This window comes from Parus major, chromosome 20 (genome assembly GCF_001522545.3).
Source record: "Parus major isolate Abel chromosome 20, Parus_major1.1, whole genome shotgun sequence".
Taxonomy (NCBI): domain Eukaryota; kingdom Metazoa; phylum Chordata; class Aves; order Passeriformes; family Paridae; genus Parus; species Parus major.
In genome coordinates, this window is record NC_031788.1 from 4,645,141 (window position 1) to 4,671,207 (window position 26,067).

A 26,067-nucleotide genomic window follows, 5' to 3' on the forward strand; every position below is an offset into this window, starting at 1 on the left:
CTGAGGGAGGTTTGCAGCAGGACACAGAACCATTCCCAATTCTGCTGTGTCAGGGCTGTTCCTCTCTCCTCCTTTTTCAATCTCGCTCGCACTCGCTCTCGCTTCTGCCTCATTCCCTTTTTTCTTCTTCAGTGAGAAGGGCCTTGAACTTGTGGCAGAGACTTGACATATGGGAGAAAGCACTGAAAAGGAGAAAAGACTGTATTTCATGAGTGATGGTTAAAATGTATTCTTGAAGCACAATTTTTTTTAAGCTGAGTATAGTCGGGTGGACAATGTAGCAATTTCCATGAAAAATTCTTAGAGTAGTAAAAGGTTTCATTTTTCTGGGGAAAAAAATATTTAAAATTAATATAGTCTTTTTACAGACTTACCATTTCTGTATTTCTTGTAGATTTTTCCTATTCCCTTTTTTTATTCTTTTCATTTTTCTTTTATATTTATACAAGACACATAACTCCCAGTTATAAAATTAAAAAAAACCTCAAACAACCAGTAAACCAGTAACTTTCAGACTCTGTTATGATTCTACACATTTTAAAATCAAATCAGTATTTGCAGTTTGAATCAAGATGGAAAAAACATGAAAGCCATTATGGATCTATTTTGAAAAAATCTACTGTTCTTTATAGAAATGGATATATATTTCTAGGAGAAGGCTGGTAGAGCAACCCTCTGTTTTTATAAGAAAATGGGAATTTGAAAGCTAAGTTTTAATGGCCATCGATATCACAGGTCAAAGCATCCAGTATCCAACCCTGGCTGGGTCTGAGATCACCAAGAAAGGCAAATTAATCTTTCCCCTGTTGAAATTGTTTTGACTCCTTCCAATTTTTTATTTTTTTACCTTCCACTCACCACCTGTGTGAGAACAGACAGAGGGCCAGGCAAGGGTTTCAGCCACCCTCCCACACCCTCTGTGTCCCTGGGGAGCAGGAGGTTCTGCCAGCCCCTGCACACACAGCCTGCACACACATCCCTCAGCTCAGGCTGCCCGAGAGAGCTGAGCACCAGAAACTGCTTTGAGTTACCCAAGGAGGGGCCCCCACATCCCCTGGGAGCTGTTTTGGGCTGGGAGAGCGCAGTGTGCTCCGTAAACAAATAACCTGTGTTTTTTTAACTGGGTCACCAGGAGCTGAGTCCTACCTCAGGCACGGGACGTGGGGAGGAAGTGGTGGGACGGGAGCAGGAGGGGAGACAGCAGCAGCCTCAGACCCAGAGGACTGCGAGGAAGCAAAATATGGACGGCTGCCAGAACAAATGCTGAGCCTTTTGGGAAACTGTTCCGAGGTCTCATGAAAAAGCCAGAGAACAAAGAGGTGCAGGAAGGCACTAATGATGCCAGACCTCCAGGAGAGCCCTTGGCCATGGGCAGGTAGCTCCAATCCCTGTGGCCAGGTGGCACATTCCCCTCCTGCTCTCTTGTCACAGCTCTGATGAGGCTGTTTGTGGACACTGAGGCCAAAACCTCTGGACTTCTTCAGTCCAGGAGCTTGAAGCATTACAAAAACGAATGGAAAAAAAAAAAAAGAAGAGAAAAAGGATCTTGAAAATAGCAGCAATTCTCTAAGTCTCCATATGTGGTCTACCTTTTGGAGCTGGAATGAGCAGTCTCAAAGGCACTTATGTGGCTAAAAGTCTGTGCTCATCAAAGCACAATGTTGTGTTAGAGAGAGACATCCGGGGATATTCCTGGATGTGTTTCCTCCCAGGTTGATCTCCTTGAGTTTACAGCCCTCTGGCTTGTTCATTAAATTTTATTTTTGGGGTTTAAACCATTGTGAAGACTCATTGTGAGAATAAAATGCCCATCTCAGCTTCTGCTCACTCAAAACTGATTAAAATACCTTATAATTTAAATCCTTGATTTCTCTAGAATTTTAATGCAGTAAATTCCCTTTTTATTCCACGAGTGACTACATTCACTGTGGGTTTGGACCCTGAAGTTCCAAAGCCTGCAGGCGGCACCCAAGAGCATGGAATATGACTTCTCCAAGCTTTCTGTGTTCCTTGGCCACATTCTGATCTCTGCCACCTTACAAAACTTTGCTGGGTAGCAGAGACAAGAATCTGATCCCACATTTTGGTGAAATGAGGCTTCACTGGAAAAAAAAAAGCTGACTACTTGGTTTTGTTGTTCATGGTCCATGGAAGGATTTTTGGGTGTTGGTTTTTGGAGCTGGTATGGAAGTAGACAGTGGCCATGAGGAGCTGGGGAGCTGCAGAGCCTCAGCTCATTGACAGGAGCAGGAATGACTCACAAACACACCAAATCAAAGTGGGCAGCTACAGGCATACAAGAGTGGTACAGTAAATAGGATATCCTGCCAAAACGCCATCTAAGTGGCCATTAATGGACATCTGAGTTTTGCTAAATAATTAATGTGTCTGTTGAGCTGGTTTTTTTCTTATAGATCTTTCAAGGAATTTAGTTTTTGTTCCTTTGCATTTTGTTTCTGTTCCCTGAAATGCTGCTTTTGAGCCTGTCTTCTCAAGCATTTACAGACATGGTCTGTGTCTAAGGCAGATTTCTAACAGCAGTTCCTTGTCTGTTCTGGTCAAAAAGCATTTGGCTCCAGGTACAAAAGGAGGTAGATATCTCTGTTTGTTCTCCTGGTGTAGTTTGGAAACAGAGGTGTAACCAGCTGAAGTGGGATTGACAAAGGCAAGCTATAGGTCTCTATAATAGGCAAGAACAAGTCTTGTCCTTCGACTAACACAAATAAAAACATTAATGGAGCTCTAAAAACTACTAAAATGAGCTGTCTGAACCCTAGGCCCCCAGGGGTTCTAAATAATACCGTTTTGTCCATCTCCACCCGTAAAAATAAAGTCTATTTTGTTGTTGTCTGGACTGGAAATATCAGTGTGTTGCACTGGCTTTGCAATTTCACTTTGCTGACTCCCATAATGTAGAAATATCATAGAACCACAGAAAAATTTGGGCTGGAATGGACCTTAAAAATCATCTTATTCCACCTACCTTCCACTGTCCCAGGCTGCTCCAAGCCCTGTCCAACCTGGCCTTGGAACTTTCAGGGATGGGACAGCCACAGCTTCTCTGGGCACCCTGGGCCAGGGCTTCCCCACCCACCCTCACAGAGTTTCTTGAAAATATCTAATCTAAGCCTCTAAACACCATTCCCTTTTGTCCTATCACTACAAATATTATATAAACTGCAATATCATATAAATAGTTGGGGAGAGAAATGCTGGTAAGAAGTGGTCCCCTCTGAATATAAATTTTTATGTCATTTTTCAGATTTTTCTTTGTGTCTTTGTGGTAGGGCTGGCTCCCCCAGATGGCTGGAATAGGCTTTGTTTCTTGTTTTTCACAACACCTGAATATCTGGGGAGTTTTGCCACCTTCACATCCCAAATCCTGGCTGTGGTGTGAGGAGATTGTCAGCTGTAACACAGCAACTCACTCTTTTTATCACCAGCTATTTTCCCTGAGTACCAATTGACCACTTGGCTTCAGCTTGTAGTTCCTGAAGGGACACAAACCAATATAATCAGTGTCAGTGGCTGGTTCAAACACAGCCCAGTGCTGGGGGAATCAGCAGGGCTGAGATTTTGGGTTGGTCCTTGCTGAAGGTGGGGAATGTTCACCAACATCCACTGTGGATCCATGTGGATCCAGGGAGTTTTGAGGCCATTGCTGAGTATTGACCACACCAGTTCTAAAAGGTGGACATGACACTGAGTGCTCCTGTCTGCTCTTAAAAATAGCAGGTAAGTCACAAATGAAGGCATGAGCTTAGCTCCTAATGGTGGTCAATTCCCTGAAACAACCCAAACCTTTCACCATATCCGCTTAGGACAAGGTGTTCTTCCTCTTCTGAAGCACAAAGGAAGGAAATGTATCTTCAGGAAATGTTTATTTTACCCATGGATTGTCTGAAGCAAGGTTTGACAATACCCGGAAAAAAAAAAGTCCCCATAAAATTAATATAAAAATAGGTGGGGTTATTGACAAAATGCATTTTTGTGATGAGAGAGAAGAAAATGCTCTGTGCCAGCAGCTGAAGTGCAGGTGGGTGATTGTGGTGCAGCTGATGTGTGACCCATGGACTGCAGGCCAGGTGAGTCAGGGGACAGGTCCCTGCCCTTGTCCTCCCATATTTGCACATCTTAACACAGCTATTGGGAAAGAGAACCTGTGAGGCACTTAATAATAGATATTTACATGCTGGAAGGAGAGATGCTCCTTAACACCTAACCCTGAGGGATAATTTAAGCCTCCAAATCTACAGGAAGCCTCTTTCTTTCTTCAGACCCCAGGAGATGTGTTAGACACATTTCTTCTGAACACAGAAGCTCAACTCCCCCTCCTTCTTTTACCACATTTCTTTATCCTAGCCATGGAGAGTTGTAGCAGAAAACTTGAAGGCAGCTGGTCTCTGCAAATGAAACCTGTGAAATTTAATTTCTTGGCTTAGAATGAAGGAGTTAAAAAGAAAATAAAAGAAATATTTAACTGAGCTCCCAGAAACAGAGATCTGCCCGGTGTCCTCCTCCCAGCCTTCCACAGAGACATCCCCTCGGTGGCTGCCTCATCCCGGGCTGGCGTGTCCCTGCAATCCGCCGCAGACCTGTGACCTCCTGCTCCTCCAGGCTGGCTCCAGCGAGCTGAGCTGCCTGAAATAGGCCTGGAGAGAGCCTTCCACAGAAACCTCTAAATGGGTTTTAATGTCTCCCCGCCGTAGGATTCCCGGAATTAATTTGTGTCTGGCTTTTGAAATCAGGGATGTTGTGTTGAAGAAGATGGATGCTCCTAAGAAGTATTGGAAAGAATGAAGGGCTGACAGGGGTGGTTTATGAAGTGAGCCTGGCCATGGATACAGAGTAGTAAATGTGGTTGGTTGATTGAGATCAGATTTTTTATTTTTTTTTTTATTTTTTCCAGTGGTGACGCCCATGTAGTTTATTTATTTATTTCCCCCTTTCACTTCAAGGCACCTAACAACAACACTGCATTTTATAAATCCCTGTGATTATACATCTAGAAGGATGTCATTCTTGGTTTCCTCAGAGGCCAGGAGTCTATACCCACAGGAGACAGATGGGAGAAGTAGCCAGCAAACCTTCTATATTATTGCAGAGAATTGCAGGAACTGGTTTTGGTTTACACCGCATGGGGAACGCAGAGTCTGCACAGAGCATCTCCATTTACTGCTTCCTCTGCGAGCAGCCAAGGCAGGATTGCTGGCACTCCCTCCACACAGTTCCCAGGCAGGGAATGATGCCCTGCAAAAGATGCAAAGCCACGGATTTGCATCAACCCTTTCTGTTATCCTGCTTTGAGGACAGAGCCTAAAAAACTTTAGAAGTGCTTCGTGCAAATCTCGTGTGAAGGTCCAGGCTGGTTCAGCTCCTTTCTCCACTTCCACTCTGTGCCTTGTCCCAGCAGAATTGCTCCAAAAATGGCATGAAAAAAGCATCCCCTTGCTTTGTCTTGCAGGCAGCAGTGGCAGAGACTTCGAGTTTCATAAGGTGTGGGTAGCAAAAAGAGATTGTTGCTGTAGGATGAGTCAGGTTGTGCTACAACGTTAGGAAGTGGGTTTTTTTCCACAGTTTAGGACATGATTTTTAAAAGTAGGGGATTTAGTTTACATTTTTTCATGAGCTACAAGGTCAGTTGTGGAGTAAGAGCTGGATTTAGCTATGGAGTCATCTCTCAGCTTTGAAGAAAGAAAAAACAACAACAGGAATGTTTGATTTTGGTGCTTTGCTTCATTTTCTTGCTGCCTTGGCCATGGGGCTGCCTGTGGTATTGTGGGGGCAGCCCCAAAAGGTCTCTGGTCCTTCCCTCCTCTTCCTATCATTCACCTCCTCCCCAGCCCTACCAGAGTCAAATATAAACTTTCTTAAAATGAACACAAGACTCATTCCACTTGACCAGGCCTGACTTCCCAGAAAATAAACAGAGAGAGCAGAGCCAGCCAGCCCCCTCTCCTGGAGCTGCCAGCCTCCAGAGAGCTGGCGGGTGACCCAGAGCTGTTCTGGGCTTTTTCTAGTGGACAAGAGGGTGCAAAGGAGAGAGAGCCCACCTAAAGGATTTCCAGGGTCTGCTGTAAAATAGCAATACTGCTAAATGTCTTAATTGTCGCAGTTCTGATTGTTTTCTTGTTTCAGTCTCAGTTGGATAGCTGGACACAACTGTTTCCCTGGAAATGGACCCATAGGAATCAGGTCAGTAGGATCTATTAGTGCTGTTGATAGAAGAGGATTCTTCAAAACCCAGCACTTGAACAAATCCAAACTGGTCAAAAGCCAATTTCCTTTTATGACCATTTTTACCATTATCTTTTGTTTTCAAGGGGCAATGGTTTGAACTTAGAAGGAGAGATTTAGATCAAACGTTAGGAAACAGCATGTGGGAGTGCTGAGGCCCTGGCACAGGGTGTCCAGAGAAGATGTGTCTGCCCCATCCCTGGAAGTGTCCAAGGCCAGTCTGGATGGGGCTTGAAGGAACCTGATCTTCAGAGTGACATCCCTGCCCATGGCAAGGGATTGGAACAAGACAATCTTTAAGGTCCCTTCCAACACAAACCATTCTGTGATTATTTCTATAAAAATGAAAAAAAACCAAAAAACAACCCAGAACAAAACCCCATCATCACAGAAGCTGTGTATATTCATTAAAAGAATGACTGAAAAATAAAGACAAGGACATGCTGAGCAGTTTTCCAACTCAGGTTTGCTTTCAACTGGGCTGACTTAATTTCTGCTATGCAAAGCTCTCTCAGTACTGCACTGATGGGGGTGTGCCAGTGCTGTGCCCTCTGCCCACGACAATGGACAAGTGATTGGACACTCAAAAGGCTTCAGTTCCTGCTCCCCAGGGCAGCTCTCCAGACTCTGGACTTCCCCTGGTCTCTGTGCCAGGTCTCAGCTGCTGGGACACTCTCCTTCAGTGCCTGGCAGTGTACTGGAGGCAGTGAAGCTTTGTGGTGCAGCTGCCCTAAAACCACAGGACCAGCCGTGACCTTTTGGACTTGAAGCCCATGATTTTATCTTAGACTCCCAGTCCTGCAGGCGTTATCCCTGCAATTCTCTGGGAGCAGCTGTGTGCAGGTGATTCTCTCTGAAATAGCATGGGAAAGAAACAAGTGTAGACAAAATAATAAATACACCTGTATAGGCCTCCCTTTCCTTGCAGGCAGGAGATGTTTTGGGACCTAGGTCAGAGTTATCTGATATGTCCCGGATCCCCTCTCCCAGCTCTCATCACCTTCTCTAAGTGATGATGTTTATCTGCCTTTCTTTTCCCAGGACAGGTATCTTTGATGTCATCTGGTCTCACTGCTAAACACTCTCTCCTGCAACAAAAGCATGAGCTTCTTATCCTCTCTAATCCCAAAACATCCTGTGTGATTGAGTCTCTCTACTTTCCTCATCTTACCAGCAATACCTGAAGTTATTTAAAAAAAATAAAAACAAAACAAAACAAAAAACAGACAAAAAAATCCACAGAAAAAAACAACAAAAAGAAAACTAAGTAAAAGTCTTTACACTGCATAAAACCTGCTCTTTATGGGAAAAAAAAAATTGAACTCAGCCAGCTCAGCATTCCCTCCTGAGAACTGAGTGCAGAAAGCAGCAGTAGCCTGAGTTTGAGTGCAAACTCAGACACCTTCCTCTGTGGGTCCTCTGCTCTGCCTAGGCTGGTATTTACAGGCAGCCTTAGAGAGGACAAATACAGTTAATGAAGATTGGACACCACTCCTGCAAATTACTTATGTGCTGCTAAGGATAACATTCAAAGTTTAAAAATAAAAATCAAGGGAAAAGATTTTTTTTCATGTTAGCTTTCAATTTGTTGCTTTTTTTTTTTGGTCTTTATTATCTGCTGTTTTCCTCTATAAGCATTATCTATTCAAGACAGAACAGATTAAAGCTTATTGTTAGGCCCCTCTGTTTTTCCTTCTTACTGTTTTATCTCCTAAGCAACTTTATTTGGTACAAGACAAATAATCTGAATTCCTGAAGTCAGAAACAAGGAGTGGGAGTCCGGGAAACTGGCTGCTGATCTAATGCAGTTTTTTGCAAGTGTGGTTATGGTCAGAAACTCTAAATATGGCACCGTGTTACTGTACACACGGTGACTGCACCCACTGTGTCAGGGGCTGAGTCACAGCTCTGTAGTTTACTGACAAAAACATGTTTTACTACTCTTGGTGCTGAGGAGTCAAGAGCTGGGAGTGAAAGTGTTGCATGGTCACCAGCTGAATCACAGAGCCATGGGAAGCTTTGGGTTGGAGGGGACCTTAAAGACCATTTCTTGCCACCCCCTGGCACGGCAGGGACACCTTCCACTAGGCCAGGATGCTTACAGTGGGTTTGGTGCCTGCCCAGGTTTTGCTGGTGGTGACAGGGGTGGAAGCAGCAGAAGGGACATGATTTGGCCAGTGGATGTTGAGATGTTGGTTTGCTTGTCTGGGATGAAGAAGATGGAGGAGGGATCACTGCCTGGCACCCCATGGTGGGGATGCATGAGGAGAGCACACTCAGGAGGGCTGTGATGTCCCTGGCCATGGTTCTCCTTCTGGGAAAGTTCTGGAAAAGTTTTCTTTCCAGCAGTGTCCTTCCACACCTTCGTGGAACAGAATTGTCAGCTTATGGCTCCCTCTCCCTCTCCTGCAGGAGAGGCTCCCTACACCAGCAAATGAACCAGCAACAGTTTGATTTTTTCAGCTTTTGAAGTGAACTGGCTTGATCTGAGTGTTAGTGACAGAATCTACATTAATGTCATATTTTTTTCTTCTAACAGAGCCCCCCTTTTTTAATCTTTTCAATAAGTATCCACCAAGAAGCTCAGCTGGCATTCCCATACTGTCCACATTCGTCCTAACCTTTAGTATTGACTGACTCATGCAGAATGCATCTGCAGGAGTTATTAATGGAAAGTATTAAAGATATTTAGTTTAATATTTGGTAAATAGGAGGTGTCTTTGTGCTTGAATTCCTGTTTCAAATGTCTGTCTTTGTGTTATTTATATTAATATATTTCATGGGCTGCTTAATAATAGTAGCAATTAAGATAATAACAATAAATACTAATAATACTGAGCTCTTCTGCTTTTCATCTAAGGAGGTCAAGAACCAAGGGTGTACCTCTGGGGCTGGTGTAATGTAGATCTCATCTTCTCATGCTATTTTTTTTTGTGGAAAGTTAGGAATATCATGTGAAGATCAGATCACCTCTATTTTGGCCTCTGGAATGTCTCTCAGGCATTATAAATGCCAGTAAGAAACATAAAATTGGAAAGAAAATAAGCACCAGGACATTGAAAAATATAACCACAAATAGTGACCTATTTGGGATTTTTTTCTGATTTAGCATGATGCTATTAATACTGTAATTAAAGCTATTTTGTAGCCTAGGGGTTTGAGCACCTGGCTCTTATTAGAGCTGGATCCATAGTGTGTGATGAAAAAGCCAAGAGGACAAGAGAGGAGATGGCCCAAACGAGAACACAAGAGGGCACAGTGGCACCTGTGGTGCACTTTTTGTTCTCTGGCTTTTTGAATTGTTGAGGGCAGGGTGAACTCAGAGCTCTGTTTACATGACATAAATAATTACAGTAACAGGGTTCATTAGTGGGAAGAGTAAAAATTTAATTTTGTCAACTTGGAGTGGATTATTTACTAGAATTTTTTTTTTATTTTTTTTTTTTGTGGCTCAAAGATAGATGTGATGACTGTGTCATACAAGGTCAATATGGCAATAAGCCCCACTGCAAGTTTGACAGAATTAATGTGGGCAGCCAGTAAGAATGTACTGATTGTATTAAATAAGGTACAAAATGCACATTCCAGGCAGGTGTTTCTGCACTTTCCTCATCAATTCCACTGTTCTTGTATTGTATTGTGCTGATGGAAACGAATTCTGTGATTTCAGAAACAAAGGACGCTGATGCTGCTTTTCATCTTCTGCCCAAGGAGAATAAATGTTTGTGCAAACCTTTTTTCATGTGGCTGCCCAGAAATGACCCAAGTGAAGCCAAGAAACTGCACATTAAGCAACCACCCCCTGGCAATGCTGCTGAAATGAGAGGTCAGTGGAGAAAACTTTCTTCTGGAAGAGTTAATGCTGTAAATAGATATTTGTAAGGAAGTGACACAGAAATAAGCAAGACCCTATCTCAAATGTTGGGTTGAAGTTCAGTGCTCACAGTTGTTAGATGTCTCAGTGGGACAAACAACCTCCCTGTGCCACAGTCACCTGCCTGGGTGGGCTTTTGTGGAGGGACAGCTGGGGGAATAAGCCCAGAAAAGAGTTGCAAACAGCCCTTTTGGGGATTTTTCAGTCACTGTTTCTGACAGTCACAGGAGGTTACAGCCTGGCCTTTATGATGGGAATTGTGGTTGAAACCTCTGAAGGCTGTAATCTGCGACATGACATTATTTCACAATTACACAATGAACATTCACCCCTTTATTTTTTTTTTTTCAAAGAAACCCTTGTCCTCAGGTCTCCCATATATTCTGTTTGTAAATACAACTTCTCCTCCCATCCAAACCAGCCTCTGGGGGTTTCTCTCCCTCCCAGAAGTCAAATGACCCAGAGCCGTGGAAGGAAGGTGCGATACTACAGTGCACGCAACAAAGTACAGAAACAAGATCATTAACATCTTAATATCCTGCCCTGACATCTCACAAATTATTTTAGACTTCATAGCCAATGTAAACAGGTTTGTTTTCAACTCCCCTAATTGCCTGCTAATTGAGAGCAGATGCAGGCCTTAACTTTCGGCAGATAAAGAGCAGCCTCTTCTCTGGGGCTTCGCATCTATCATGAGGTCTCTGATGTGTGCTCTGAGCTTCCCTGGTTAGTGATGCCGAGGCAGGGGGGGATTGGAACAGCTCCTCTTGCCTGAACCTCAGAGAGACAGAAGGGAAGACAGAGCTGTGGGACTCATCAGTAACATCATCATCATTATTGTTTCATTTCGTACTCCAGTGCACTTTCTGCAACAGCGCAGGTCTCCTTCTGTGGGGGAGTTCTCCGAATTATAGATGGGCTTCTCGTTACGATAGAAATCACTGGCTTTATGAAAAATGCATTGCTGTCATATTCCATTATCTACTTCCTCCCATGCTGCAATCCTGTAGCTTGCAAGTCATTAGATTATTTTTCAGAGTTCCTTTGAAATAATCCTTTCAAAAAACACTATTCATTGGGTATGACCCCAGAGAGATACTGTCTGGTACTAAAGCTCTCTTTTAGTTCTGTGAGGGAGACCTGTAACAACAAGATAAGTGCATGTATATTCCAAGTAATGTCTGGAGTTTGCTGCCTCCCATTAAATGCAATAGGAGCTTGCAGTTCAAATGGTAGAATTTTGCTTTGTAAATGTAGGAGAAAATGGAGCTCAGATATATAGGTAAATTTGCATTTGGTAGTGATTTAATGTTCCATGGTCTGTTTTAGCTCCAACTTAAATATTACATTAAAGCCATCAATAAAGGAAAAAAGGAAAGAAGAAAACCCCGAAAAAACGTGCTAACTGCTGGGTTCAGAAGGAGTGGATGTGATTTTGTTCTTGCTGTCAGTGTGGCAGTGAGCTGCCTTTTACTTTCTCCTCTTCATTTAGCAAGTCAGCAGCAGCAGTTAAATGATAGCCCTCCGGTCTTTCTTCAGGACTGTTTTTGCAAATGAAAGCAGGAACTTCAAATCCTTGTGTTTTTCATATCACTTACAAGGTGTTTTGTGAATTTTAACATTTTTACATCTATCTGTGAAACAGTGGAGGGGCTGGAAGTATTTCTGAATAAGTGCCCTTTGTGCAGGGAGGCTGCATGGCTTTGTACCATTGGGTTCAGGAGGTCATAAAAGGATATTGAGGAGAAAATAACAGCCAAAAATAAAAATATTTGGTGGCTTGTGAATGATAAATGGGTCGAAAAAAATAAAAAAAGAGAAGAGTTAACATCTAAGCAGTGTCTTTCAGAAATACATAAAGCACCTGGTGTCTGGATTATGAAACATTATTCAGTCCCAGAACCACAAACTCTCCAGGTTTTCACTGTGATTTCTTCACCAAGAACTTTTTCTCTCCCAGGGCTGGCTCCAGACCTCTCTGTGAACACAGAGTCACCCCTGCTCACATTATCCCTCTCTGGAAAATTGCCACAAACCTTGCAGAATCCAGTCCTGATCTACCAGCAATGTGAGGGGTTTAATAGGAGGGCAGGGGGCTTGCAGTCAGTAGCACAAGGCATAACAGACTAGAGCACTGGTCCATTAAATCAGTGTGCTGGGGCCCAGGCATTTACAGTCACACAGTCAGATGTTTCCAGTAATTATTTCCCCACAGCATTTTTATTAGGTGCTCCATAAATAATATTCACTGCCATGCTCTTCTCACGGTCTTTAAATAAAAATAAAAAATACAGTAGGAGAGAAAAGAAGGGGAATTCACTTTATTTCAGCTGAATTTTGAGGTAATTCTATCTTTGAGCCCTACTGAAGCAGGTATGAACCTGGAATATGTGAGCAAATTAATTTCTTGCTGACCATACATTGTGGCCTAGAAAAATCAGTGGACCAGCTTAATGCAAGAGTCATAGAACCATCATAGAGTCACCAAATGCTTTGAGTTGGGGGAGACCTTGAAAACAGTCTTGTTCCAACCCCTGCCACAGGCAGGGACACCTTCAGCTATCCCAAGTTGTTTCAAACCCCGTCCAACCTGGTTTTGAACACTTCCAGGGATCCAGAGACATCCACAGCTTCTCTGTGCCAGGGCCTGCCCACCCTCACAAGGAACAATTCCCTCCTTATTTATAATCTAAACCTATTCCCTTTCAGTCTGAAGCCATCCCCCCTGGTAAAAAGTCCCACTGGTAGGTTTCTATTTCAGATTTAGATTTGTCTTCTTGTCATGGATCCCATGCAGGCCTAGGATTGACAAGCAAGCCAGTGCTGGGGTTGGAGTAGGATCTTTTTCCTATGTACTGTTTGTTTCTTCACTTTTTTTGGTCATATTTACGTAGCTCAAGCCCAGGGTCATCACAGCACCAAAAGGCACTACCCTCTGCTCTGTGGAAGGACCTCCCAAAGCTCAAGAGTGTCTCTCTGTTTCATCTGCTCTGTACATGCAGCCCCTACTGCCAAGCATTGGCTTTTCCATGTAGGCTACTGTGAAAAGGCTTTTTCCAGGAAATATCACTGCCTTGTCTCAGTCATAGCATTAATGTTAAGCAATACAGCTCCTTTCCTGGCACCAGCACTTGTGTTTTGCAAAGGGTTTTTACTCAGGTATTTAATTTTCAGCATCAATTTTGTATCCAAAGTAAGATTCCTCAAACAAACTCAAGGATCTGGGGACTTATTTTTGTACTTAGTGGACTGCAATATTGTAACCACCCCCAAGAAGAATTCAGAGGAGCAACAGTAAAAGGAAATGGAGTAAATATTCATGGTTCAGGTTTGCTACAAGGGTCGTAAACTCTTCCACCTGTATGTGTGAAACCTCTGAGCAGCAGGAGGTGGGTATTTATATAGATCAACCCACAAGTGCAATATTTCTGTACCAGCTGAAAAGCTGAGTCAGGGGAGGTTTAGGTTGGATATCAGGAAAGAAATCCCCATCCAGAGGGTGAGCACTGGGACAGACTCCCCAGGGCAGTGGTCACAGTCTCACTGTCTGGGTTCCAGAAGTTCTTGGACACCGCTCTTGGCACAGGGTGGGGTTCCTGGGGTGTCCTGTGCAGGGACAGGAGTTGGACTGGAGGATCCTGATGGGTCCCTTCCAGCTGTTCTGTCATTCTGTGATAGGTGTGGATGTGTGCACAGGGAGCACAGGAGCTGTTGTAGCTGGGCAGGAGCTGGAGCTCCAGATAAAGAGGGTTTTTAAAGTGGGTTTGCTGTCAGTGTCTGCTCAGTTCACGGCCTCGTTCCATCAGGCTCAGTGGCTCAGGGCTCTCTCAAAGGAATGGGGGATGCAGGCTGCTGTCAGGGGGCTGGAGAGATGTTAGCTCTGGCTGATGGTTGAGATGTGTGGTGAAGACATTGGAGCCAAGGCCAGGGCCAGACCTAACAGAGCTCTCAGACCTGGTCTAAAAGAGCCAGGTGAGGGAACTTCCTCAGCCCTGCCTCAGCTGGAAATGCTCTGCTCCTGGCCATAGCTGAGGCACTGTCAGGGACATCCTGGCAGGAGGAAGAGGCAAGTCCTCTGCTGCTCAGAAAATCTCACCTCCAGATCATTTCTCAGTTCCTTTTGTTCTCTGTTTCATTTCTGGGCTGGGGAAGTTGCAGCCTGAAATTAAATAAGAACCCTCTCAATAGAAATGTATGTATCTATTTCATGCTATAGGAAGACTCAGTTCAGTGAACCCAGGCCATTGGCATTTCATAATTTTCTCTTGCTCCAGCAGGTAAGGAATTAACCCATTGTTATTCCTCCCCAAAGCAACAGAGAAAGATATAATCTACAAAGACCATGAATATATAAAAAAAAAAAAAATAAAAAAAATCCATTGGGTTTTTAAAGAAATATTTTATTGGAACCATAAGGTTTCTTTTTTTGAGAGAGAAAATTTGAAATCCGGAGTTTATTTTTCCTTCAGTGTCTCTCCTAAGAACCAACAGGAATTGAGATTTTTTTTTTTTTCTCTCTTGTGTTTGTGCCTACTTATTAAACACACATGTGGCCTGGATTCCTTGCGTAGGTGCAAAGAGGTTCGGAAAAAAAAGGGAAAAGAAAAAAAGGTGTAACCCAGTCCATTGACCTGTCTCTTTGCCCTTAGGACTCTTTCGAACAGCTGTGAGAAAAAGAAAAGGGAGGGGGAGAGGTAAAAAAAAAGAGGCAGTTTAACAAGCCAAATCCAGATGTTCATTTCATACACACACCCTGAACAGCTTTTGCATGGTTTATTTCGTTTTCTGAAACCATTTTTCACCAGCCTGTTTTCTCAGCTGGGAAACTTCTGGTGTAGTGTTTTCAAAAAAATATTGCATTTGGCATTACAAGAAAACAGAGCCTTTAAGACATTAAAAGGACGATATCCTTGTTTGACTTGGCCCAGAGAAGCAGGGCTATAGGAATTTTAGATTTTTGTACCACCCAAAGAATAGGTAAAAGAAATTTTCCACTCTTAAACTCAGTTTACATGGGAATTTGAGAGTTGATTTAGCTTGATTTTTTTTTCTTTTCCTTTTAGAGTCTGTGTAGACTTTGTGTTGGTGTAGATGGACTTTGTTAGTGGGAAGGAATAAGCAAAGTGATAGCAATTTCCTTCTAGACCATGATGTACCATGGTTCAAAACTGAGACTGATTCTGAATGAACTCTTATTTTGTGCTATTCACACCCATATCCACATAAGGTAGACAGACAAATATGAAATTATTTTTCACTGATACAGTTGCTTTTTATTTACCATTTATATCAACTGTGTGGACAGCAGTTAATTTCAGGGAGGATGGTGACAGAACAGTCTACACTGAGTTTAGAGGTACCCAAAGGCTGGGGGTGATGAGTGAAATTAGGGAAGATCAAGTGCAAACCAGATACTGCTCTCATTTAGGCAATCAGAGGATGTATTTCTCTTCAGAACACTCACTGTAAAACCTCAGCTCCACTGAAGCCAGTGGATGATTTGCAGTTTGCTGCCCTTCACAGTTTAGGTAAAAAAAACCCATATTTTTCTAAGCCATGTGATCCTACCAGTGCCATTCACCATCACTTATTATCTTAGAGAGAGACTTGATCTAAATTCCTCCAGGTAAAGAGGGTCTTTATCTTTGCACCAACTTTGAGAAATGCCTTGGTGATTATTTTTTTCACCTGTTTTAAAGAATACAAAATTTAAGATATTCTTGTCAGAATATGATCACCATCCTGTGCAGACCCCAGACCCCACCAGCTGTGACATAAAGCAGATGATAACAATTGCTAGTGAGAATTTGAAGACATAAATTATGGTTAAAGTAAATAGATGGTGAAATAGTAGATATTGAACAATTCTTATTTATAAAACTGAAGTGTTATTTAAACAAGTAAATAGAAATTCTTAAGGCATTAAGACATTCCACAGCAGGTTTTCCTTTTACCCTTCCTAAACAAGGACAAACCTTCAGGTGTCTCTTGCACACAGAGCATGGCAGGGTTTGGGGGGTGTGTGACACACAGGTGTGGGCATCCTTCAGCCTCTCAGCACCTGGGGTGGGAATATTGGCATTCTGGTGTCACAGCACCACAAAATGGGCTATAAATGCTTCAACTAATATTCTCTTCAGGCAGAATTTAAAAAAAAAAATCAAGAAAAATTTAATTAAGATTTAAAATGCATTAGGCAGGTCATTATTTTTGTTTTCATTTACAGAACTAGAGTGTAAGTCAGCTGATCAGTCCTAGTAAGATCTGTTGAATGTTTGGGAGTCTTTTTAAAGCCACTGACTTGGTACACAGATTGAATAATCCTAGGGAAAACTGGTATTGTCTGCCTGTTTCAGGAGACTGGAAATTTGTGATGTGAAACTGGGCCCTGATGTGTTTTTCTCTGTTCCTCTTTATCTGGAATATGCAGCACAAAAACATGTGTGTGTGTTTCTGTATTTATGCACAGGCATATTTACATGTACATTGTTGGACACAGCTATAAAACAGGAAATTCTTTGATTAAAAAGAACAGTCTGTTTGTGTGAATATCAAGCCTAGAACCCAGGCACCTTCACATCTGACTTTGGGTAATTAGACCTCTTAATATCTCATATCAGAGATGAATAAATCCACAAACTTCTGCACAGATGTTGTCAAGAGCCTGTGTTTGGAATTATTCTGTCAGCCAGTGCATTTACAATGAACTTAGAAAACGTCATTTTAGAGGCACCAGGCTATAAATTTGTACAAATACCACCATGTACATCTCCTCTGGAAGGATGGCACCATGGAAGTGGTGTCAAGGCTGCATCCTGTGTTTGCACAGCATGTGGAGCCTTAGCCTGTGGAAGGAGCAGTTTATGTACTGCTCTAAGACAAGTCCATAAAGATGATTCAGGAACTGAGAAGAAAATGAGGAGGTAATGTTGTTGTAAGAGGAAATTTGGGATAACACTGCCCTGTAGCGTCAGCCCGGGTCCTTCCAGTCATGAAAAGGGGTAAGACTAATTCTGGTGAAGTGTGAGGACTCTTATCTCTTTCTATCTTGCAGCAAAACAGTGACCCAGGCCTCCCAAAAATGCTTTTCTTGTTTAGACAAAAATCACACCCTGTAAGCATTTCCAATCTCAGCACTGATATGGTTGCATTTATTATAACAGCCTGCCACAGGCTGTGGTTCAGAGATCTGAGATCACCACGAGCCGTGCTGAGGAACCCCAGCAGAGTGTCTGGGATCTCATTTGGTGCCCCACAACACAGGACAAGCTCAGCATTGCTCCCCACACTCCATGCTCCATCTCCCTTGGGTTTCTCTGCAGCTTTAACCCAGCTTTGCCTAATATTTGACAAAGTATGGGGAAATATTTCCTGTTAAAATGATCAAGGGGAAATCAAGATATTCCTCCTTGTCTCTCCCTGATGAATTTATTTTGATATCCCTCATTGTCACTGCAGGAAGTTGTGTGTCACCCTTAGCTGTCTTCTCTACAGACTTCTACCTTTATGGCTCTGCCAATGAGAAGAAATGCACTGTATTTCAAGGGAATTTTTTCCCAATATTGCTTCACTGAGCCCTCTTTGTCATCGATGGTGATGATGATGATGCTCACAGAGAATTAAAAACCCTGCCATGAAGGCACAAAGGTGCAGACTCTATTTCCAGCAAAGCTTTTCTGGCTTGTAGGAGTGAAAGAAAAAGTTTTCATTTAGAGGAGGACATTAGGGTTGAGGTAAGAGATGGGGATTTCAGAAGGTGATTGTCTATGTCAATGCAGAAATTATAATTGGTATTCTCAGAATCGTGGACTAGTTCAGATTGAAACTGGCATTTGTAGATCATCTTGCCCCTGCTTAAAAGAGGGCCAGCTTCAAAGGTAGCTGAGGTTTCTCAGGGCCATGTTCTGTCAAGTTTTAAAAATCTGCAAGGTTAGGTGTTTTACCATCTTTTTGTGCAACCTGTTCCAGAACTTAACTGTCCTCCTTTCAATTTATTTTTTAATGAAGTAGGAATTTGTCTTGTTGCAACTTGCTATCATTGCCTTTCATCCTTTCACTCTATCTGAGAAAAGCTGGACTCAAACTCCTGTGTAGCCATCTATCAGTAGTAGCAGGCACCAGTTAAAGTCCCTTCTTTAACTTTTAGAATTGTCAGGCTGAACAAATTCACCTCCCCCATCCTTTCCTCGTGTGTTTTGCTATCTTGATAGTCTACTGCTGGACTCAATTTAATTTGTTGATGTTGTTCTTGCAGTGTAAGCAGAGAAAACCATCCAAAAATGGAACTGGGCCTCAGTTGTGGCTAATATTTTGTATTAATTGTCTGCTGTGTTGACATCAGATGCTCAAGCCTTGGCCATCACAGTAATATAATGGCTCTCATTCAAATGCTGGGAATATCAGGGAGTACCTGCTACGCCTGCTTGGAAGAGCCTCTCTCCCAACACTCTGTACCCAGGTCATCCTGTCCCATTCCTTTGGCTCTCTGTGATAGCAATACAGTTAATTGCCTTTTTTCTCATTGCTGAACTGACTGGTTTGTCCTGGAGATGCTGAGTTTGTTTTCTTCTTTCACAAAGTGCACACACTTGTATGGACTTTTACAAAGGAATCAGATACATCCAGGGAAGAAAGCAGAAGGAGCAGAAAGCCCTCAAATTCTTCTTCTATGAATAATTTAGTGCCAAGTTAACTGAAACATTTGAAAAAGAGATTTTTGGTTCCCAGCTTCATTAAACCTTCTATCCCCAAATGGATTCTCTATCAGTGTCAGCATCCAACACTTCATCTTGTCCCAGTCACTGCAAAGGCCTCATGGAAATAAAATGTAGAGGAAGGGAGAGGCAAAGCAGATTATTGTTGCCATTAGGCATGTCTGTGTGTGCACATGTGCTCTATAAACTCACAGTGAGGGCAAAAACAGGATCTGTACAAAAAGAAGGAATGAAGCCCCAAACTATGTAATCCTTCCAAAACCTGTCTCCTTTTTGGGGTGGGCCACACTGTTAAAGAGCACTGTGCCACACTCCAGCCCCCCTCCTCTGGAGAACGAGTTTTAATCAGAGAATTCTGTTCTCATCCATGGAGCTTTTACCAGCACAGTGAGTGGGACCCCTTCTCTTGGCAGAGGTTTCTGTCAGCGATCTGTCTTCTGCAGCTATTTCCGTGGGAAGGCCCTCCATCTGGTGCTTGGCAGGGAAGGGAACTTTCCTCTCAAATGTTTTCTCTCTCTCTCTCTCTCTCTCTCTCACCCTGTTTAAGGTATACCCTTTGGAAATCTTCAACGTCCAAGATTTATTTTTGCACAGGGTACGTACTTTGTTTTACGTGGTCTGGCTTTCTTTTCTTCTCACAAAACGCCACCCCCATGCCCTGCTTATCCTGGCAGAGGGAGAAGAATGCTGTTTGCTTTAACATTACCTTGGGTCTCAGTATGCAACAGGTCAAAAGATGTGACAAGTACACATGCTAATCCCTTTCCCTTTCAGTTAATAGAATAACACAGATGGGAAAGTTTACATTGGGATCTGACACTCGCTCTGAGCTGAAGTTAAAGAGGAGCCAGGGTTGGACATTATGTTTCAGATCAGAGCAGTTACTGCACAAACTCACCTTCCCACTCAGCATCAATTGTTCTTGTTATCCTAAACCCCATTTTCTCTGCTAAGAAAGTCCCCCTTCTCCTTATACTCTCCTTTTGAGAGCAGTATATAGAGTTGGCTGTGTCTTGGAAAGCTTTTGTAGAATAAAATATTCCCCAAGAATCAGTGATGTTCAAGTGAAAAAATGTCAACATTTTCCACTGAAATACCACCATTGGTGACTTTTTAAACATTTGGCATTTCTGAGAGCTGAAATATCACATTAGAAAATCATTCCCACCAGATACCAAACAGATACCTTCTTAGATATATTAAACTGATTTGAATAAAATTCCATATTACCAGTTTTGTCACATCTAATCTGACTGTTAGTATTTCATTTGATTCTGTTTTCTCTGTACCCTGCAGAATGTGTCCTCTGACACTGTATGACATTGCCCACTTGTAAATTGTAAGATTTTCTGCTCTGCTATGCCTCAGAGGGGAAAAGCTGCAGCCATGAGTGACCTAAAGGGCTCACCCACATCACACCAGATAGCCCTTTCTCAGCACCAGGTATGTACCATTTCACACTGCCTTTCATGAGAGCCTCTGACAGCTCCCCATGATCCCTCAAGATCAAAGTTCTGATTGGGAATTCCTTAAAATTAAGGTTTCAAGGGTCTCTCTGTAATGAGAAGAATATCTAGGATCTGTTCTTAGATACATGTGGGCCTCAGATGATAAATATGAAGAAATTGTATTTCCTACAATTTTTTTCTTTCTAAAAATCTCAATTCTGTAAACAAAGCTATATGTTATTAATTAAAATAAGATTAGATATGCAATTAAATACATATTTTTCACTGAAAAAGACATATGTATGTACTGAGCTTACTAGCAATGACAGTACTCTATTTGTATTAGGAACTGTGCCTATACAGCTTGTACAACCACAAATATATTGTTCATAGGAAACAGTGACCTGCTTTCTGATTAGAGAACTAGCATTTGGGTTTGAGAATCACTGCCTGCCTGTTTCATCTGGTTTCTTTGAAAATGTGCAGTTTCAGAACTGCTTTTTCACACTGCTTTGTACACTTCTCCATAGATTTCACGGCAGAGAGGGCGTGGACCTCTCTCAGCCTGGCACCTTCCCATAACTGTGATAACTCACTAATGATTCAGAAATAAAGATCTCAAATCCAAAATTCAAGATCTTCCTCTCCAGCCTGGCAACAGCTCTGAGGTTTGTTCACAGGCCATGCAGAGGAGAGAAAAGAGGAAGCTCCGTTTGAAGATGCTCAAAGCCTCAAATTTTGGTGAAAGGTCCATCTGGGTCAATGCAAAAATGCTTCCCAACAGGGAGCATGAGGAAGACCAGCTCAAACTAGACACTTGTATTTTAGGAAATAGGATGAGATGAGAGAGATCCTACAATCAGGGCTGGTCTGCAGAACGATGTAGATGCACAGGCCAAGGTTCAGGACGCCTCAGATTGGGCAGTTTTCTGAGGTTTTAATGCTGATTTTATTTCTACTGGTGTTTCAAATGGGCACTTTCAGGGGAGCTGTGTGTCTCACAGAAGCTCTGATCTGATTTTGGATGTATCTGTCTTTCTACTTTGTAGAAAAACCCTGAAACAGCAACTTATTGATTATCTACATTTGATTAAATGTGGATCAGGTGAGTCCAGGTGCCTTTTCCTATGCAGGGACCAGCATTCCCATTGGCTCCTTATTTGGGGCAACCTAAATGCTTTTGGCATCCTGACCTTTACTCTCTATTATAATTTCACTTCTGACTTCATGACTAAGATCTCTCACAGGGGAGAGAAATTAGTGCCCATCACAAGGCAAGCTTTTTCAACATGGGTGACTGCCCACAAGAAACACAGTTGAGACCACCAACAGTTTTATTTGTTTTTCTTCCAATTTCTGCTGATTGAGAAGCTCATGAGATACATCTCATTTCCCTGGAGGTCCCCAGGGAAGCAGTGGTCACACAGTCCTTTTCCATCCTGTTTTGGGCAATGCTGGTGGTACAGCACTGCTAAATTTTGCCTAATTGAGACCTCATCAATGCTACTGGCAGCTTATTTCATCCACCAAACTCTTATTACTTGATGGTAAATAGCTTAATTCAGTGCTTTTCAGAGTCTGATTTGGACAAGCTTTGTAGAGGGAAATGGTTTAGTGTCCTTGCAGGTTATAGAGAATTTAACTAAAACTTCTCAAAATGGTTTTGGTGCTGGAGGTTCCACAGTGGATGGGAGACACTGTCCTTTTTGGAAATAGCCTCTGCTCACTGCAGTGGCAGGTGGAGGTTCTCAGATTCTGTATCTATCTGCAGACCAAAGTTAAAAAAGTTTGAGATATCTTTGGATTTCTCTGCACTAAATTATCATAAATCATAGAATCATAAAATACCCTGAGCTGGAAGGTTCCCACAAGGGCCATCAACATCAGCTCCTGACCCTGCACAACACAGCCCAGAAATCCCATATCTTGGATTATAACTTGGATTATTTCCCCCTGTGCCTGAGAACGTTGTGTGTTGTGCCCACAGGTTTTGCCCAGTGCAACAGGTAACATCTAAACTGCACCATCCTTTTGCTAATTTGAGCAGGAATTTCTGTATCCCTTCAAATCCCCCTCCTCCCTGCTTCCTCCAGTTTGAGGGAGGTCAGTAATTTGCTGGTGGCTCTTTAACCTCAGGAGGCCTTTTTGCTTTCCCATCTCCTGCCCCACACAGCCTGAGATGCTCTTGCCAGCGAGCTGAGCTGAGGCTTGCCTCATTTCCTCCCCTGTAATTCCACTCTTTACTTGGATGAGAAAGGCACTGAATAGATTAAATTTACCTCTTCCTCTGTGGCTGGACTGTCAGTGCTTCCTGTGTGTGGGAACAGACCAAGTCACATTGAGTTCTAGGAGTGATCCAGGTAGAGACAGAGCCTTCACTTTAACTGGACCTTGCATATGAATATCTCAAAGAATTAAATAATTCTGTGTAAATACAATATGCCAACATGTCTATCTTATAAAATCATCTGGGCTAGACTTAGGACTTGCCTCTGCTGATGTTACTTGAATTATTTCCACCAACTTTAGTTTGTGCTGTAGTATCTTAGAAATAATTTTTAATGGTGTCATTTGTGATCTTTTGATGACTTCCTTAGTTCTACCTATTTTCATATAAGGAATGTTTTTGCTTCCTAACACAGGAGGTGCAGCACAGGCCTGATCCCTGTAACCTCACAAGCCAGAAACTGCTAAAAGATCTTGTCCACTACGAGTCATAAAATCTTGTTTTAATGAAAACATCTCAATTATCCAGAAAATGTGTTTTCACCATAAGGCTAAGCATGACATCATCTCATGTAAAGCATACAATTAAATATGTGTGTGTGTGTGTGTGTGTAGATTATAAAACTGTTTGGGAAAAACAGCCCAAATATAACCACCCAATGAGTTACTTGTCTGGAAAGATATGTTTATTCTCATTCCAGAGATCCTATGTCTGATCAAACCAGATTTATAACAAAACATTCAAAACATAGGTTATTTTTGGACCAAGAGAATAAAGTTTTCCCCTGCCATGGTGCCTACAAAGGGAGCTGGCAATGCCAGGGAACATGATGTGCTGGGACTCCTGCTTATCTCAGTTCTCTTTTAGATCTCTTATTTCTTGTTTGTTTGTCTCTGTCTCTCTCTTGTCGTACATTTAGATATTAAGCTTCTTGGACAGAGCATGATTTGGCATTCATTGTTCCAGCAGTCAGAGATTTATTCCAGAGGAGCTCTTGATTTGGGACCAATTGATGATGATAATAGATATTGAGTCTAAGTCACAAAAGAAAACTCCACTGATGCTGAGCTTGATGCAAAGAGTGCAACATTAGGAAAGGTTTATGAAAAAACACAAATTTTGCAGAATCTTTTTTAGTTCCTCTTTCAGTCTCTGATTGTGGATTTCAGGGAAGAGGTGACCACACACAAGCAGCAGAGTTTCCTCCTGGTGACACCTCTGTGAGGACTCAGCCGTCCCCAGACACTGCAGGGAGCATTGGGCAATGCATTTATGTTTCATGTGACTGTCCTGTGAGTCACATCTCCTTTTGTCACCAGAGCATCCCATCCCATCCCATCCCATCCCATCCCATCGCATCCCATCCCATCCCATCCCATCCCATCCCATCCCTTCATCTCAGCACTCACTTTCTGAGAATTCAGTTGACTCATCACTCCCGGGTTTCTTTTCCCTTGGTAAGATTCTCCTTCCCTTCACCTGATGCCAGTCCTGCTTTATTCCTTGGCACCACTGTGGTGCATTTATCCATTTGCAGAGCACAAATGTACCATTGGAGCAGAGTCCTACACAGAGGTAGGAGATGGAGGTGGGCTAGAGTGGCACCATTCCTGGAAGACCAGCAGGGGATGGAAAATGTCCATGAATTCATTGCTGTTTCCAGGCAGACTAAATTTTACCTATGTTCTCGGGCCTAATGTTATCCACAAGATATTCTGGACCTTCAGAGTTGCCAAACCAATAGGAAATTAAAGCTGCAGTAGGAGAATTAGATGGAATACAGCTGTTGGAGGCCATGGGAGTCTGTGTCCTTCACAGCCATGGAACTCACTGGTGCAGACATGGCTGTTTTTATGTTCTGACAATTCTGAAAACATGCAGCAAAATATTTGTGCAGAACTTTTGAGTGCATTCAAAAAACCCTGTCTTTAAAAAGTGTGTGAACTGAAAAGCAGTCAGTTCCCTCTGGGGTTGAATGAGAAATTGAATTTAATTTTTGTTAATTTAATTGGTTTTGTTAATTTCGGTTTTTTAAGTTTGAAATTTTTTTTAAAAATCAGTGTTTTAAACTGTTAATGAAAAATGGAGGTATTTCCTTCTGAAAACTTGAAAGCTAAACATTTAAATGTCTTATTGTTCGAGAAGGGTATTTTAAATATCTAGATTTTGCAGCAATGTACACAGAGCTGAGGAACATTTTGGTTGATGAGAAATGAGATTTTAGTGAAATTTTTGCTTTAACACTTTGAGCAGCTCTAAGCATCCATCTTCTTCCTTCCTGAATATACAAAGACAGGACATGGCTTCTCTCAAGGACTGCAAAATTCTTTGGTCTTAAACTGACCTGCACAAATAGAAGAAAAGTGTTATCATCTCTGTTACATGGAATTTTTAACTTTTTAAAGGATTATAATATCAAAGTGCCCAGAGTGATGTCAGGAAGGCAAAGGGTCTGAGGAGGAAAGGGGGTCTGTATGCTCTGAATTACATGGGGCTGTGTGTGGCTGACATCCTGAGAAGTGCTGGAAAAGCGTTGGAAGCAAGGTTAATGCTTAGGCCTTTACTTGGGAGCAGGCCAGTAGAAAAGATTAAAATGACCACATGGAGTGGAAGGTGAACAATTAAAATTTCTTTAGAACAGAGGCTGCTGGTCCTTCTCCAGGAAATCAGGGCCAAGTCCAGGTTCAGGCTCACTGTCAGGCTGTTCCATGTAAGTCACAAACTCATCTGGAGAAGTCATTCAGTGAAATAATTTGCCATTCACCTGGGATGACCCACAGATATCCTGGGATGTCCAAGAATGCAATATTATTTCTTTAGTAAGAGCGAAGAGGCACTGGACCAACAGGCATGTTTGGTGTGTGTGAGTCCCATGTGCCATTCTTATGTGATCTGCTAAAACCATGAAATATGAGGAAAAATGAACCTGTGTGTCTGGAAAGCAGAGTCAGTGTCTGACAGACCTCAGTTGTGACTTGCACAACAGAGAACTTTAATTGTGGTGCATCTCTGCTGCATCTCAACTCCCAATGCTCTACTGTTTTTTTTAATTTTTCTTTTTTTTTTCACTTCACACAAACCTGAGGGGTTTTTCCCTATATGTAGATTGAGGAAAACTTCTCTTGGAAAGTGTGGTATCAAGTAGCTAAAAGAAATAATTTCTTTAACACCTTTCCCACTCCTTTTTCCTGCTTAATATTTTATCTTACCTTGGTGTCTTAAAGACCCTGTGACAGCAATCTTTTGATTATACCTATTACAGAATGTAAGCTCTCATCACGATGTGATAATATTTGGCAAGTGGTGACTTGTAAGGGTGCAGTTTTGAGTAAATAAAAAAAATTCTGGGCAAAACTCAGCCTTCAGGAGAGTGGAGCTGTCTCTCTGCAGTGGTTATAGTGACAAATGTAAAACATTTGTACAAAGGGAATAGATTAGTCACCAGCTGTTATTATAAGCCTTTCACATTATTTAATGACCAGAGTAGGCTTTAGGCAGCCAAGCAGGAGACTGTATGGCCCCTAAGTGCCTCTTACAGCCTTGTAAAACCAGGGCACGATCTTACCC